Source organism: Orcinus orca, chromosome 14 (assembly GCF_937001465.1).
Source record: "Orcinus orca chromosome 14, mOrcOrc1.1, whole genome shotgun sequence".
Lineage (NCBI taxonomy): Eukaryota > Metazoa > Chordata > Mammalia > Artiodactyla > Delphinidae > Orcinus > Orcinus orca.
In genome coordinates, this window is record NC_064572.1 from 39,816,535 (window position 1) to 39,831,629 (window position 15,095).

At 42.6% G+C, this 15,095-nt stretch overlaps 1 long non-coding RNA gene across 1 annotated transcript in view; it reads right to left on the reverse strand.

The window, feature by feature from the left end:
• LOC117202536 (uncharacterized) overlaps positions 1-10,820 on the reverse strand; it is a 325,904-nt gene extending 315,084 nt beyond the window's left edge. The window contains exon 1 of the long non-coding RNA XR_007471383.1: positions 10,710-10,820. This is a non-coding gene — a long non-coding RNA (uncharacterized LOC117202536). The remainder of the gene's footprint in view (positions 1-10,709) is intronic.
• Positions 10,821-15,095: the final 4,275 nt, after the last annotated feature.

Below are 15,095 nucleotides of genomic sequence, written 5' to 3' on the forward strand. Positions count from 1 at the left end.
AAAAGTCAAACTCCAGATCTCAGACTCTTAATCTGTCCAATCTTCTGTGCTCATATGTTGAGGAGTAGGAGATTTTAGGCTAAAAGTTTTTAAATCTTTGCAATTCTAGTGACTTCATCGTAAACAAAATTAAAATATAAATCAAAAACTTGAAAGAAATAATTGCATTATAAAAGTTCAATAATGCTTTATGTGTTTTAATCAGGATAGATCAAAGTATGCTACAGAAACAAATCTCAATGACTTAATATAATAAAAGGAGGGGAGGTTCCTCGTTAATTACACATATACAACATGCACTGGTGAGGGGTTTGGCTCCACAAAGTCACTCAGTGTGACAGGCTGGCCAGTGGCCACACCGGGCCAAGCCATCACCCAGTGCTTGGGGGCCTGGCCCCTCCCACTGCCTCTTCACTGTGAGCCCAGGATCTCAGGTGCCAAGGGGACAGTATCCATCATGCAGCAAATGTACATAAGTGTGAGTTTTCAGGGACCCTTAAACTCTGTAATATGGGGGATGGCTTTTCCAAAATAAACTGCACTTACAGCCACCCCCCAAAAATTAACAGTTTAATTTAGTAATTAGCCCAGATTAACAGAGGCTGTATGATCTTTGGATACCACATCAAAAACAAATCATTGAATGTCTAAAAATAAAAAAAATCACTGCATGTCTTCCTGAATCACTACAGCAGGAGACAATAAAGCATGGAAAATTGATACTTGCTCTAAAATTCTTTGACCATAAGCGAAACACTTCACTTCTACCCAAAACCCACTGGCTAGAGCTAAATGAGTAACCCTACCTAACTGCAAGGGGGTTGAAAAAGCAGGTCCTCCTAAGCGTTCAGGAAGAAAAGAGAACCGAGTGTGAGTGAGCCCTGGAGTCTACCACAATCTGTTTTTCTGGTCATCAAGTATTCAACTAATTCCTCTTCCGTAAAAACCAACCAATAAACAAAAATCCCAGAAAACAAACAAAAAATAACAGAAGTTCCTCCCCAAGGGAGAAAACATAAAGTAATATCCAGTCACTGAAGCCAAATCAAACCCTGGTTAGCAGCAATAGTCTTTCCTTCAGTCTTATCTCCTCTTGATCCAGAGCAGCAATGACAAATTATTTGCTTCCCACTTGCACCCATCATACCGCAGTGGGACAGGGGCAGGTTCAATAAATACTCCCATTCAGAATGTTGAAGAATGGGAAACAAAGAATCACTAGTTCATGGCAATTCTGAATTCCAACTCGGTAGACATTGTGATGTCTGGGGAGGGATGGGGTGAAGTGAGGAGTTCTTGATTACACCCTTATTCTGCCCTCTGGGAGTAGCTCCTTTCTCCATCATTCTGGGGCTCCTGGCTCTGCCCTCCATGTGTTCTCCTTGGCCAAATCTGAAGTGGGAATTGGAGAATACATCCTCCTTGAGACCTGAACAGTTTTCTCAGACCACTTCCTGCTTATAGAGGGTAGGATTTCATTTTCCAACCTGGATGACTTGACAAAATATTATCCCAAGCAAAGGTACTTTCCTTCCCCAGAATACTTTTGATGTTAACCATGAAAAAATTACTCTTTTTTTACCCACACCATTATTAATGGGAAAAATTCAAAACAATCAAAATGTCCAATAATAGATTTATTCAACTAATGTATACCTATAAGGTGTCCAAATTATATTATTAAATAATAGGGATTATGAAATTATGTAGTTGTTTATATGATGTCACTTTTTGCAGATGGGAAGGAAGGAAGGGAGGGAGGGAGGAAGGAAAGAAGGAAGGAGAATAAAGTCTGGAAATCTCTTCACCAAGATTAAGCTCTTTTTAACTATGAAGTAGATTTACTTGGTTGTTTTAGTTTTGTTTCGTGTATGATGGGGTGTTTTGTTATCTCTTTTGCTGATTTGTACGAGTTAATATTTCCCGGGTAAAGGTGAATTTATTCTGTGAAATTATTTGAATGTAAAGATTGACAAAATCTCAAATTGTAAGAGTTTTAAAAATCTCTTCTGCTGCTTGGAATACATCGGCAAAGCCTACTCAACCACCTATGCATGCCTTGGTAATCACATGTGTAAGCAATGTGACAACTTACACAGAAGCAAACGTGTTTTGGGGCCCTAAAGTGACCACATAGAAAGCACGACCATTCTGAGGTAAAGAATTCCCTGCTATCTAGATCTATGTCGTGTGTGTTCGTGTGTGTGTGTGTGTGTGTGTGTGTGTGTGTGTGTGTGTGTGTGAGAGAGAGAGAGAGAGAGAGAGAGTGAAAGAGAGAGAAAGAGGTGGGGTGGGGTGGGGAGGAGTAAGAGAGAGAAAGCTTGCACATATTAATATGTGTTTGACATGTCCTTGGAAGCTAGGATCCTGTCATGTACTAAGGGAGAAAGACGGTAGGGGTTGAAGTCAGATTGCAAGTTACATACAGATCAAGCTCCGTTCTTGACGACAGTCAATGCCCTTAATATGGGGCATTCTCTTAACCTGTCCAAGATTCTGTTGTCTCTCTCATAAAATGATGACAACTAATAATTCTTACCTGACAGGGATTTTTTGAGAACCAGGTGAGATGATGCAGTTGAAAACACTTTGTAATCTGTAAATCACCTCACCTAAAGATTTGTGATTTGGCTTCTAATCCTCTTCACAAATAGCACAACTTGGCACATAGTAGGTACTCAATAAATACTAAAATTGCTTCCTTCTAGCTTCTGGCAGATCTAAATAATGCCGAAGCCGAACAAATAAAATCATGTAACATCAAGTTCTTGATTGTTCTGTTACTGTCCACTCGCTCACCACCCTCCCATCACCAGCTCACACCCTCAGAAATGTTTATGAGAAGTCATATGACAAGAGAAGAGATGGAGCAAAATGTGTACAATTTTTTTTAAGTATGTGAGATAATCGAGTAGCATTTGCTGTAAAGTGTAGGTGAAATAAAGCATCTATGTGCCACAAATGATTGGGTCTGCCTCAATCCATTCCCTTAGATGAATCCATGAACTGCTTTCAATTCTTGGCTCCAATGAGCTACAGCGGTGTCCAAACTGAAATACTGCTACTACCTTCAATAGGCACAGAGGATGGAAAAGCCATTTCTTCAATAAGAATTTGGTAGGAAATCGTTTCTTTATGCCTCCTGCTCCCCCTCGAGTGGCTTCCAGCTTTCAAAAGGAAAGGGGACTCCTCCTGTAATTTGTCCAAACCAAGATATCTTGAGATGACAGATAATGCACAATTTGCTTCTCAGAAATAGAGTCCTATCTCAGGAGTTCTGAAGGAGGAACAACTGGATTGACTTGCGAGAAGTCCAAAGAGAAAAAGCTTTCCAATCTCCCAGCAGCACAGGAAAAACTATTTAACTTATTGCAAAGCCTGAGTCCTATCACAGGTCATAGTTGAGGCTCATTTCAAAGGCAATTCATAACTTATTCTAATTTGATTGACTTTTCTAAGTTTTTAGATACAGATTTTGACTCCAGGTCTGAGTGTGCTCACAGAAATGTTGGAAAATGAATGAGATCAGCTCTGCATCTTGCAACACAGCATCAGTTCTTTTTTTGTTGTTAACATTGTTATTTTGAGATAATTGTAGATTCATATGGACTTGAAAACATAATACAGGTATAACCCCTCTTTACTCAGCTTCCCCCAGTGGTAACATCAAAACTGTGGGACAGTTATCACAACCAGGATATTCACATTGATACAATTACCGATCTTAGATTTCCCCAGTTATGTGTGTGTGTGTCTATTTCTATGAAATTTTATCACATGTGTAGGTTCATGTATCTACCAGCACTGTCAATATGCCAAATAGTTCTATCACTGCAAGCATCCCTTATGTTGGCCATTTATAACCCCTCCCACATCATTCCTTGTCTCCCTGTAACCTTTTGGGACTGTTTTTTTCTCACTCAGCAAAATTCCCTTTAGATTTTTCCAAGTTGTTTCATGTGTCAATAGTTCGTTTCTTTTTATTGTCAAGCAGTATCCTATTCTATGATGGGTATGTGTCATGGTTTGTTTAACCATTCAGCCATTAAAAAACACCATGGTTGGGCTTCCCTGGTGGCGCAGTGGTTGAGAGTCCGCCTGCCGATGCAGGGGACACGGGTTCGTGCCCTGCTCCGGGAAGATCCCACATGCCGCGGAGTGGCTAGGCCCGTGAGCCATGGCCGCTGAGCCTGCGCGTCCGGAGCCTGTGCTCCGCAACGGGAGAGGCCACAACAGTGAGAGGCCCGTGTACCGCAAAAAAAAAAAAAAAAAAAACACCATGGTTGTCTCCCACTTCGGGCTATTAAAAATAAAATTGCTATGAACATTCAGTACAGATTTTTGTGTGAACATAAATTTTCATTTCCCTGGGATAAATGTCCAAGGGTGCAACTGTTGGGCCGTATCCTAATTACATGTTGAGTTTTATTTTTAAAAGTTGCAGAACTGTTTTCAGAGTTCATACACCAACAATGTATGAATGATCCAGTTTCTCTGCATCATTTGGTGGTGTCACTATTTTTTATTTTACGCATTCTTCTAGATATGTAGTGATATCACATTGCAGTTTCCATTTGCATTTCCCCAATGGCTAATAATACTGAATGTTTTTCACATGTGCTTATTTGCTCTCTGTCTTTCATTCCTGTTTCTCTTTTCTTACCTTCCTGTGGGTTGCTCGAGAATTATTTTAGGATTCCATCTTGACTCAATATTGTGTTTTTACATATAATTTTGTGTATAGTTTGTTGTGGTTGCTCTACGTGTTCATAGTATAGGTATAGATGCAGATATAGATACAGGTATATAGATATCTTAGTCTACTGGTATCAATGTTATGCCACTTAAACTGAAGTGTGCAAACCTTACTTTTATTTAAGTTACTTTACCTAGCCCACTTTTAAATATCATGTCTTGAGTACAGTGTTATAATTTGTGTTTCAATCATTACATATGACTTATAAAACTCACAAGAAGGTTAGTCTATTTTACTTACCCACCTATCTGTTTGTTCCACTCTTCTTTCTTCCACCCTAATGCCCCAAGATTCTTTCTTCCATACTTTCCTTTCTGTTTGAAGAAACTTTTAGCCATTCTTTAAGGATAATTTTGCTAGTGGCATTTTTATTATTGTTCTTCCATCTTAGAATGTCTCTATTTCCCCTTCGTTTCTGAAGAATAGTTTCACTGAATATGGAATTCCTGGTTAACAGTTATTTTATTTTCACCACTTTAACAATATTATGACATTTCTTTGCGGCCTCCATAGTTTCAAATGAAAAATCCAATGTCATTCAAATTAATGTTCTCCTATAGATCATTTTTCTCCAGTTGCTTTAAAGAATTTTTTTTAACCTTTTGATCCCCTTTACCCATTCCTCCCACCCCACCCCCATCCCATGCCTGGCAACCACTAACCTGTTCTCTGTTTCTATGAGCCTAATTTTTTTTTTAATATTCCACATGTAAGAGAGATGATATAGTATTTGTCTTTCTCTGACTTATTCCACTTGGCATAAATGTCCTTGATGTCCATCCATGTTGTCACAAGTGGCAAGATTTCATTCCTTTTTATGGCTGAGTAATATTCCATTATATATATATACCACATCTTTATCCATTCATCCACTTATGAACACTTAGATTGTTTCCATAATTTTGGCTATTGTAAATAACACTGCAGTGAACACTGGGGTGCATATATCTTTTGGACATAGCATTTTTGTTTCCTTCAGATATATTCCCAGAAGTGGAATTACTGGATCACATGGTAGTTCTATTTTTAGTTTTTTGAGAAACTTCCATACCATTTTCCATAGACACTGAACCAATTTATATTCCCACCAATAGTGCTCAGGGGGTCCCTTTTCTCTACATCCTCCATCCTCACTAACACTTGTAATTTCTTCATTTTTTAAAAAATAGCCATTCTAACAGTTGTGAGACAATATCTTATTGTGGTTTTGATTTGTAGTTCCCTGATGAATAGTGATGTTGAGCATCTTTTCGTGTACCTGTTAGCCATCTGTGTATCTTCTTTGGAAAAATGTCTATTCAGATCTTCTGCCCATTTTTAAACTGTATTTTTTTTTTTTTTTGCTATTGAGTTGTATGAGTTCTTTATATATTTTAGATGTTAACCCCTTATCAGATATATAATTAGCAAAGGTTTTCTCCCTTGCAGTAGGTTGCCTTTTTATTTTGGTAATTTTTCCTCTACTACACAGAAGCTTTTTAGTTTGATGTAGTCCCACTTTATTTTTGCTTTTGTTGCTTTTACTTTTGGTGTCAAATTCAAAAAGTCATTACAAGGCCTATGTCAAGGAGCTTACTGCCTATGTTTTCTTCTAGGAGTTTTATGGTTTCAAGTCTTATATTCAAGTCTTTAATCTGTTTTGAATTAACTTCGTGTATGGTGTAAGATAGTGGTCCACAGTTTCATTCTTTTGCATGTGGCTGTCCAGTTTTCTCAACACCATTTATTGAAGAGACTGTCTTTTCCCTATTGTATATTCCTGGCTCCTTAGTCATAAATTAATTAACCATATATAGGTGGTTATTTCTGGGCTCTCTTTCCTGTTCTATTGATCTATGTGTCTGTTTTTAATGCCAATACCATACTGTTTTAATTACTATAGCTTTGCAATAGAGTTTGAAATCAGGGAACATGATGCCTCCAGCTTTATTCTTCTTTCTCAATATTGCTTTGGCTATTTGGGGTCTTTTATGGTTCTATATAATTTTAAGATTATCTGTTGTATTTTTGTGAAAAATGCCATTGGAATTTTGATAGGGATTGCATTGAATCTATAGATTGCTTTGGGTAGTATGGACGTTTTAACAGTATTAATTCTGCAATCCATGAGCATGGAATATCTTTCCATTTATTTCTGTCTTCTTCAATTTCTTTCCTAAATATCTTCTAGTTTTCAGTATATACATATGTTGATGTCATGCCGTCTTTATGCCTTGAGCATCACATTTTAACTAAATCTTAAACTGGCAGTGTATAGGACAAAAACAATTTGCAGAAGTAATTTGTTCCAAGCTATGTTTTTTAAAATATGTTTATATTTAGTTATTAATTAATAACAAACATTTAAAAATCAGAAGAGTCCACAGAGAATTCTACAGCTCTAGATTCTCTGAGAAAATCAAATCTGGCCACCTGGGTCTGAATTGGGCAATAATCAGCTGAAAATATGTAGACACATCCTTATTTAGACACGGTACTTGCAGCACCAACCCTTTTTTTTTTAGGTCCTGCTTTTTTAGTCATTCGAATCACCAGCCTCGCTCCTTGAGTTAACAGCCCTGACTCAGACTAGTAATGAACAATCAGACTTTATCACTGCATTTTACAAACACTCCCATAAATTCTTTCATTTCATCCTTGCCATAAAAAAATTGGCACTATTTAGTCCTAATTCTAAATAATAGGTTCTGTTACGACCATTTTATAGCTAAAGAGACTAGGTTTTGGAATGAGGATGTGACTTACCAAGGTCATAGCTCTACTACTTAACAGCAAAGTTGGGATTCAATCCCTGCTTTCTGACCCCAAGTCCAGTGTGCTTTGCTTTCCCCCTACAGCAGAGAAGACCATGTCCCAATATAATGCCACAAATCATAAGGTCACAAAAGGACATGTGAACGTCCTTTTTGAAAAGAGATTCATGCATTCCCCTGGCTGTCACTCATTTGCACCTAGGTTGTATACTTATTCTGTCAGGTCAATCAAACAGATAAAAAAACAAAAATTTGAGTCACACTCAAGTAAGCTTGAGCATGACCTTTCCAATCAATTATTCCTATTAAGTTTTAGATGGACTGCTTTTCTGGCACTGAGGTTGGTTCAGCAACCACATATAAACAAACCACAGCACATGTTCTCCCACCCCTACAGATTTTGAATATAGTCTAGGAGACCAGACGAGCACACTTTTAAACAATCAGAAAAAAAAAAAAAAAGTTACTGTGTATGATAAAAACCTCAGTTGTGTGGACCTCCATGGAAAAGAGCTAGCTATTGGAGTCCAGGAAAAGTTGAGACACTTAAGACTTAATGATTTATTCTGTAGTCTCTATATCCTATAAAATTATAACCTTTGATAAAGCCACTGGGAAAAGAAAATGAACCAGAAGCATCTTAGAAATGCCATGAATAATGCTTCCCTGTGAACGATCTTTCTGGTGTCACTGCTGCAAACTCAGTCAAATGACAGGTTTTCCTGAGGGGTAAAGAATAACCCCATCCCTGCAACCATGCAGCAAGAACAAACTGTAAAATATGAACAGATAAGCTCAGACAGACAAGACAGAGTGTTCTGCCTGAGTAGGGTGGCAGCCTGCTTGAGCAGAATGAGAGGAAAGAAAGCAGGCCGAGTGTTAAAAGCAGCAACAATTGAACAAATGCAAAGTCCAGAGGTCATTGTGACCTTAAATTGTGGCCTCAAATTTTGGGATACTCCTCCCTGTGTTCAGTTCCCTTGAAGTTAGCAAGCTTGTGACTACTTTAACCAACAGAGTATGGCAGAAAGCATGCTGTGTGACTTCCAAGGCTGGGTCATAACGTCCATGCTCAAACACTTATTCCTGAAGTCCTGAGCTGCCACGCTGGATGGGTCTCACGTGGGTTCTCTAGATGAGAGTAAGCTGAGCCCAGCCTTCCTGCCATTCCAGCCCAGGTAGCCAGTGTGCGAGGGAAGAAGTTTCCAGATAAATCTAATCATTCAAATCACTCATAACCACGTGAGTCTTCCCAGCTGAGGCCCCAGACATCATGGGGCAAAGAAAACCCTTCCTCTGCAAATTCTGATCAACGAAATCCAAAAGCAAATTAACATGGCTGTCTCTTAAGTCACTAAGTTCTGAGGCTCTTTGCTATGCCGCAATCATCGAGCAGAGGGTAAAAATAAAAGGCAAAACGGGGTAGAAAGAGGTAAGTTTAGCACAGAGCTGGTGCAGGAGGTAGAATTAAGCATGACCAGAGAATGCAGCAGAAATGTAAAAGGGAAAATCAATGGTAAGAAAAAGCATTACCGTCTAAGGACTATTAGTCTATGCCGCAAACCCAATTCTGAGTGCCAGCAACACATATAAAATACTATAATTACTTTCATTCGTGACGGTATGAGATTATTCTTCACGAAACTGCCAACCAGCCATGCACATTTTTCCTTCTATGTAAACGAGACAGCTTTATCTTTTGCCAGATCCAGCCTATCTGGTACCTCTTCAGCCTGCAGCATCAATCTCACTAAGCCTCGGGCACATGATACCCAAGGCATCAGCTTATCACACGGGGAGGAAGGTGTCGTTTCAGGTGATCCCCTGTGTCCCAGAGCTACTCTACACCTTGAGGGCTCAGTCCATCTAACATCTTTTTCTGAACTCCAGCTCGGAAAAACTGCCCTTATGTCTTTGACCTCAACACCGGGCTGAGATATTGACATCACTTTCACCTGCCTGAGCTGGACTCTGCTTCCCTTGAACTCCCTGCCGGCATCTGATTGCACCAGGCATACCATCTGACTCGGAGGCTTCCATAGCGTCAGACGAGAGCCCCCCCATCCCTTTGAATGTCTGCATAGGGAACAACTGGCAACTTGACTTTGGGTAATTGCCCTGAAACTCAGTTAGTTCTCCAAGTCCCAGTACCAGCTTTCTCTCACTCCACAGTGGCCCAGCCTGCCTTGCAGCTAAGCCCACCTGAGTTGTGACAACTCTTGCCAAAAGGGCACCATTTTGACAATAGACAAAACATCGCCCTCCTGGATACCTTGTGAAACCTCTTTTCTTTTAAGCACTCCCTCCCATGATTCCCCAAACACCACTGAGCAAGGTCAAAAATATATGCAGCTCAGTGCTTCCTGGACTGACTTGTGAGATCCTGCAAAGCAAACCCTTCTCTGTGGAGCTGTTTGTCTAAGTGGGGCATTTAAGTTCAAATTGTCAGTTAATACCTGGAGAGCTGAACCCCAGCTTACTCAGCTCTGAGACTAGAAGAAAGATTTAATGGACCTCAAAGTCTCACAGGTTGGCAGTTTAAGCAGAAATTTCCAAATTTTCCAAAGGAACAACTTTCCCGCTTCAGTTGCTAGAAGGGGAAACAGGGCTGGAGAATGACAGCCTACTGACCCCCCTGCCAAGAAAACTCAGTTTCAAAGTTAGGGAACTCCACCTCAAGGGTCACAAGAGTCAGTAGGTACATCCCATCAGCCAACGATAAGCATCAGAGAAACACCCAACAATGGACTCATTCTTTCTCCCAGAAAGAGGGAAGCAGGAGCAGGTCTGAAAGGATGGGAGGAGAAGTTCTGAGCCTTGATTGAATCCCATTGTTGAGCTGTTTGGGAAGATCGCACAGCTGGGCTAAGTGTTGTATTCAGCAAAGCACGTGATGGATGGCGCTTTTGTGCCAGGGACACTCCAGTGAGCACGGAGCCTTACATAGCTAAGAAGATTAAAAACTTTTCAGGCCCTTTCACAACACACCTGATTTCTGTATTAAATTTGAGGGTGGATGGGCATTGTGTTGGGTAATTGCCTGCCCTGAATGTCACCATAGATGACAGGCTCACTCTGATCTTCTCAGACAATGGGGGAAATCTGGCTCCCCTGATATTTAGGCAGCCCCAGGCATTAGTGATAGTACTTAGAAGAGAGTGACAGGGTTCCGGTCCTATTAACTTCCAACTCCACCTCACCTTGTATTCAAAAGAGGATCCATGTGCTTCTGACTCCAAGTCACAGGACTGGCAGGGAAGCCACCTGGTTTGACAGCAGAACTCTCCTCACGCAGGAAGCCTCAAGCACCTGGCAGGGAAGAGGGAGAGAGGTGAGTCTGGTATGTCCCTGGAGCTCACACTGTCACATCCACAGGATATAGATAATCACATTCTAATCAGGCTGAAGGCTCTTTGGTGGGAAACTAGAGACATTCTCAGCAGTTAGCATGGCAGGCTGGCAGTTACGGCAGTGGCCTGTCTGTGGCAGGTCAACCCCAGCGTAGTCCCAGAGAGATCTGTGTGTTAGGCAAGGCACTAGGTCGTTTATACACATTAGGTAACTCAATTTCTTGAAATCATCACAATAGCCCAATTTACAGAGAAAGACACTGAGGTTCTGAGAAGTTCAGTGCCATGCTCAAGGTCACACAGCTACTTACAGAGGTGGTATTCAAACCCAGGCCTCTTCAACCCCTCAATGGTGTGCGGTTTACATAAGAAATTAAAGGAAGATGGTGGTGCTCAGCTCTTGCCTGGGCTCAAGACTACAGGGCAATCCACTGAAGAGACAGACCTGGAGACTTCCCTGGCAGTCCAGCGGTTAAAACTCCGCCTTCCAATGCAGGGGGTGCAGGTTCCATCCCTAGTCAGGGAACTAAGGTCCCACATGCTGCAGGGTGCTGCCAACAATTTTTCAATCAATCAATCAATCAATAAGAGACAGACCTGGAGTGAGGAAGTCGGGAGCCAGGCAGGAAGAAGTCCTGCCTGGTGGCAATTCTCCAGGGAGGCCAAAACCCAAAGCTCCTGCAGGTCCCCTGTGGCCCCATTTCACTCTGACACCAAAGATACCACAGTGGGGAGAGCAAGTATCTCAACTCCCCTGTCATCCTCTGTAACACCTTCTGCAACGCGGTGCAATGCAACATGGGATCCTCCTTGGCTCAGAGACCTCCCCACTGCCACTGTGAACCCTCCAAACACAGTTCCTAGTACAGAATGAAGGGGACTAAAGCCAGGAGGTAGAGACCAGAAGCTGCTCACTATTTGCCTTGGAAAACAGGCATTCATAGAAATCCCTCAAGGGCATCATCTCTACTCTCACCTTTGCCCTTGGCTGTCCCAAATCAGTATCACTAATCCTATTGGATCAGAACCCTACCCTTATGACCTCATTTAATCACTCTGTGAAGGACCTATTTCCAAATACAGTCATATTGGTAGATTAGTGAATTTATGATACATGAATTCAAGGGGACACATTTCAGGCTATAATTGTGGTTATGATTATCTGGATACACCTAGTGTTTGCTATTTCCCGCCTGAAATGACCATGACACCAGGGGAAGGTGAGGCTTAGCCCCCAGGAGGCTGTTGCTACCATCGTGGGTGCTGGGTGTTGCTGAGACAGAAGTAGCCACCACATCCCAAACAGATGCCATGAGCCTCATAGGTTGGGCCTACAGGCCCAGGCCTACTGTATTTTGTCATCATGTGTCCAACACCATTGTCTACACGCAACATGGCCTTCACTGAGGGTCACGACTGGCGAGACCCGAGTTGGCGGCACCATCAGAGGTGCTGGACAGGCCCTGGCAAGCCTTCGCCCAGAATGATGAGTTGCTGGCACTGTTGCAGGAATCTATTTTGCTTACAGGACAAGAGGACCATGAGTCACGGGCAGTGGTAGAAGTCAAGGACAGTCTTGGCTTCTCCAGTTACGTCCACAGATGGCAGCAGCAAGGTGATGAAGGCAGGCTTCCAGAACTCCAAAACAGATACATGGGAGCGGCACCTCCTCAGGGTTTCCTGATGGAAGCTGTGGGTGGCATGGGCAGGAGAAGTAGTGCCCCTCACAGGGCAGCACCAGTCTGCATTCTTCTTCCCAAGCCAGTTCCCTGGCACCATTGCTGGGACATGCAGGACTGGCACTGTGCAGAGACACCGAGCCAAGAGAGACCCCTTTTCTTGCATCTAAACACACTTCAGCTGCCCAAAGTGGGAGCCATGGAAACCAGAGGCAAAGGAATCTCAGCCACAGTGAAATGTTCCTGTGGGCCAAGGGCCCCACAGAAAGGGTAGGTAAGCCAGATGATGGTGACATCAACATCCTTGTCACCTTCACCCTCCCTCTCATCTTCCTGACCTCGTAGTTAAGAGCAGGGACTCTTGATTGTGTGGGTTTGAGCGTCACCTCTAACTCCATGGCTGGGTGAACTGCAGAAGGTACATAACTCTGCCTCAGCTTCCTTATCTATAAAATGGAGCTGATAATAGAGCCTAAGTCCTAGGTTTGCTGTGAGGGCCAAATGAATTAACACAACACTCAGTAAGCAGTCATTATTATTGTACTTCCTACCATGGACAGAGCTAACATATTTAGGACAGTGTGGTATTAGGCACCCTACTGAGGGCTGTGTAAAGTAATCTTTCTTTTTTAATCTATTATTGATCAATCAACCAATAGATAAAAATAGAAAGATAAATAGATGTACATATATATGTATATATATAGATTAGCTATATGCATATATGTGTGTATATATTGATATCTATAAATATATAGAAAGAAAGAAGGGTGAAAAACATGACACTCAAAGATATTAAGATGGTCCAAAGTTACTCAAATACCAGAGCAAAGCTTGAAACCCACATCTGTCTGACTCTGAAGCTGAAATTTTTCACCACAACGAACAGGAATCTGCTCCCTTCCTTCATGGCTTGGAGAGCAACTCAGTGTCCCAGGATGGGCAGGGCCTGTCCCCATTCATGGTCACCAGCGCTCAGATGTTCATGGACACAGGACTTCTGGCGAGACCCGAGAGGGCCCAGTTTCCATGAAGCCTTGTTATCCTTGCACAGCCAGCCCTTCCGGAAACAGTAGGTATCATACCAGCGATGCTAATGCAAACCACAGCCACACTCTGAAGGGAGAACTTCCTGCACATCCTGGCACATGGCAGTGACAGAGGAGCAACATGGACAGTAAACACACAAGGCCTCCTTTTCTCCTTCAACTGTCAGTATCTGTGTCAACTCTCCAGCACCAGGGCCTCTGTCTGCTCTTAACCTTGTCTTCTAAGTACTTTAAAATTGGAAATTCAGGGAGATGGGACAGGACCAATGATCTGGGGATGAGGGAGGTTAGAAGGTTGCTATGTTAGGTAGAGTAGGTTAAGTGCTTTCACAAATAACCCCCAAATCTCAGTGGCTTTAATGCAACAAAGGTTTTCTTCTTGCTCATGTCACAAGCCACATTGAGCTGGCAAGGGACGAGGGATGAGCCAGAGTTGCTCTGCTCCATGCAGTCCTTCAGGGACCTGGGCACCTTCCATTTAGTCGCTCCTCTATCTCCTGGAAGCCTTGGAGTCCTCTAGCCTTTGCAGTTCTGCACTGGATCTTCTGCGTCTGTCTGGCCAACAAGGCAAGAGTGAGCAGTATGGAGTTTCTATCACACAGGAGGTATTTTAGATGCAGGGCCTGGAAATGGCACCCATCACTTCCACCCACGTTTCACTTGCCAAAACTCTCACCTGACTGCAAGGGGGACTGAGAAACGTATTCCAGCCGGGTGTCCTGGGGTGGGCTGGGGGAGGAAAGAAAGAAAGAAATGGAGTTTGCTCAAACCTAAGGTTTTCTGCTACAGTTTCCATTTCTTTCGGTAATTGCTGACCATGCATAATTTAAAAGGTGGCAGGGACTAACTTCTCCAACCTCGATACCACTTGGCACAGACCAAACTGCCCACCGTCTTGGAGTTGTGACACGAACAAAAACAAAGGGAGACAAATCATTCAGTATTCTACTCAGCCCCTCTGGATCCTGTCAAGTTCAGGAATGAGAAGGGCCTGGATGTCGGTCCCTGTTACACATCCAAGGCATGTGATGTGGGTGCAGCCCCACTCGGGCACTCTGCCAAGGCAGGTTCACCTAGAAGACATTGCCATCGCTCACATCCCCTCCCTTCCCCCTGCGCTCTGCAGTCCTTGGACAAAGCTGGACTTTCTCAGCATCCCCAGGTGGCCTGAACCCTCAGTGAGACCAGCCGCTGGAGGGCTCTGGAGCCAACAAGAGACGAGCAACGTTCAAAGTGCTTCCCTTCTCCTGTGGCAAGTGCAGCAGCCAGTAGGGTTGCAGCAAACCCACTATTCGCTCTGTGATTCTTCTGCATTTTTTGAACCAGTTATGTGCCAGGCCCATGAGTCAGCAGCAGGATCCAAACAAATAAATCAACAAGAAACTATGAGAAGAAAGCTTCCGCCCTGGCAGAACCTATGGTCCGCTGGGAACGTACCAGAAAATAAGCAAATACAACTCGATGTGATCCCTGCTGTGACGGGGTAGGGAAAATATGCCTCTAGAGCT